Here is a 2,011-nt window from a genome sequence, read left to right on the forward strand (position 1 = left end):
CGAGGGGGGGAAGAGAGACAGAGAAGAGAGGAAAGAGAGGGAGGAAAGGGCCTGGGACACAAAGAGCCCTTCAGAGAGTGACCCAGCTCCTGTCCTCATAAAGTTTTCCTCACTTCTCAATAGCACCATAGTCAATACATGGATCTTTGGGGGACACCCCAGTTCTAAACGATAACAAAGGTCAACTCAAGGTGTGGAGAAATATTTGGTTACACAAACCAAGATGGAAACTGTTGAGATTTCTTGTTCCAATAGCCAGAGGCTAAGTGTATATTTCCACAGGTTAGCGAAGGACATGGCTTATCACATTAACGAAAAGTGCAGAATTGAACTATCACAAAACACAATAAAAAAGCTCAAAGTTGGCTTTTCTGCCCGCGGATGCAGCATAGAAAGCATCGTTAAAGTCTCTTTTCCTGCTGCCATCATGTCTAAATCAGTGTCCCCTAAAGAGCCCGAACAGCTGTGGAATCTATTCATTGGAGGGCTGAGCTTTGAAACAACTGATGAAAGTCTTAGAAGCCATTTTGAGCAATGGGGAGCACTCACGGACTGTGTGATTGTGAGACACCCAAACACCAAGCGCTCTAGAGGCTTTGGGTTTGTCACTTGTGCCCCTGTGGAGGAAGTGGATGCAGCCATGAATGCAAGACCACACAAGGTAGATAAAAAAGTTGTGGAACCAAAGAGAGCTGTCTCAAGAGAAGATTCTCAAAGACTGGGGGCCCACTGAACTGTGAAAAAGATCTTTTTGGTGGCATTAAAGAAGTCACTGAAGAACATCACCTACGAGATTATTTTGAACAATATGGGAAAATCTAAGTTATTGAAATCATGACTGACCAAGGCAGTGGAAAAAAAGGGGGCTTTGCTTTTGTAACTTTGATGGCCATGACTCTGTGGATGAGATTGTCATTCAAAAATACCATACTGTGAATGGCCACAACTGTGAAGTGAGGAAAGCCCTGTCAAAGCAAGAGGTGGCTAGTGCCTCATCTAGCCAAAGAGGTCAAAGTGGTTCTGGAAACTGGTGGTGGTCGTGGAGGTGGTCTTGGTGGAAATGACAATTTTGGTCATGGAGGGAACTTCAGTGGTCATGGTGACTTTGGTGGCAGCCATGATGGTGGTGGACATGGTGGCAGTGGGGATGGCTACAATGGATTTGGTAATGATGGAAGCAATTTTGGAGATGGTGGAAGCTACAATGATTCTGGGAGTTATAACAATCAGTCATCAAATTTTGGACCCATGAAGGGTGGAAACTTTGGAGGCAGAAGCTCTGGACCTTATGGTGGTAGAGGCCAATATTTGCCAAATCATGAAACCATGATTGTAATGGTGGTTCCAGCAGCAGCAGCAGTAGCCATGGCAGTGGCAGAAGGTTTTAATACTGCCAGGAAACAAAGCTTAGCAGGAGAGGAGAGCCAGAGAAGTGACAGGGAAGCTAAAGGTTACAATAGATTTGTGAACTCAGCCAAGCAGTGTTGGCAGGGCCTAGCTGCTACAAAGAAGACATGGTTAAGACAATACTCATATGTATGGGCAAAAAACTCAAGGGCTGTACTTGCGACTAATTGTATAACAGGTTATTTTTAGTTTCTGTTCTGTGAAAAGTTCAAAGCATTCCACAAAGGGTATTAATCTACTTTGTTTTTGGCACCCGGGCTGTTGATTGCTAAATGTAATAGTCTGATCATGACGCTGAATAAATGTCTTTTGAAAAAAAGCTCAAAGTTGAAGTTACAGGATCTTCATGAGGGTCATCATATCCTGGGGTATCGGGGATCAATAGGTGGCAAAGAAAAAGTGGGTGTGGCTGCTGCAATGGACAGGAGAGTGAAAGCAGCTATCAGAATAGTCCATCTCTTGCAAAAGAGGGTATAGGCCCATTGTGTCCCTAAAAGTGAAATACCTGAGGGTCTTCTAAATCCTGACTGGATGTGAATAAGCAAAAGAACCATATATAAATTAGGGGTTTGTTTGAGCCATTAAGGCACAGAAGCCACTTTTC

At 44.0% G+C, this 2,011-nt stretch overlaps 1 pseudogene; it reads left to right on the top strand.

Annotated features, from left to right (window-relative positions):
* Positions 1–414: 414 nt before the first annotated feature.
* On the top strand, positions 415–1,552 carry LOC144374602 (heterogeneous nuclear ribonucleoprotein A1-like; annotated as a pseudogene).
* Positions 1,553–2,011: the final 459 nt, after the last annotated feature.

The sequence above is a fragment of the Ictidomys tridecemlineatus genome, unplaced genomic scaffold, assembly GCF_052094955.1.
Source record: "Ictidomys tridecemlineatus isolate mIctTri1 unplaced genomic scaffold, mIctTri1.hap1 Scaffold_77, whole genome shotgun sequence".
NCBI lineage: Eukaryota > Metazoa > Chordata > Mammalia > Rodentia > Sciuridae > Ictidomys > Ictidomys tridecemlineatus.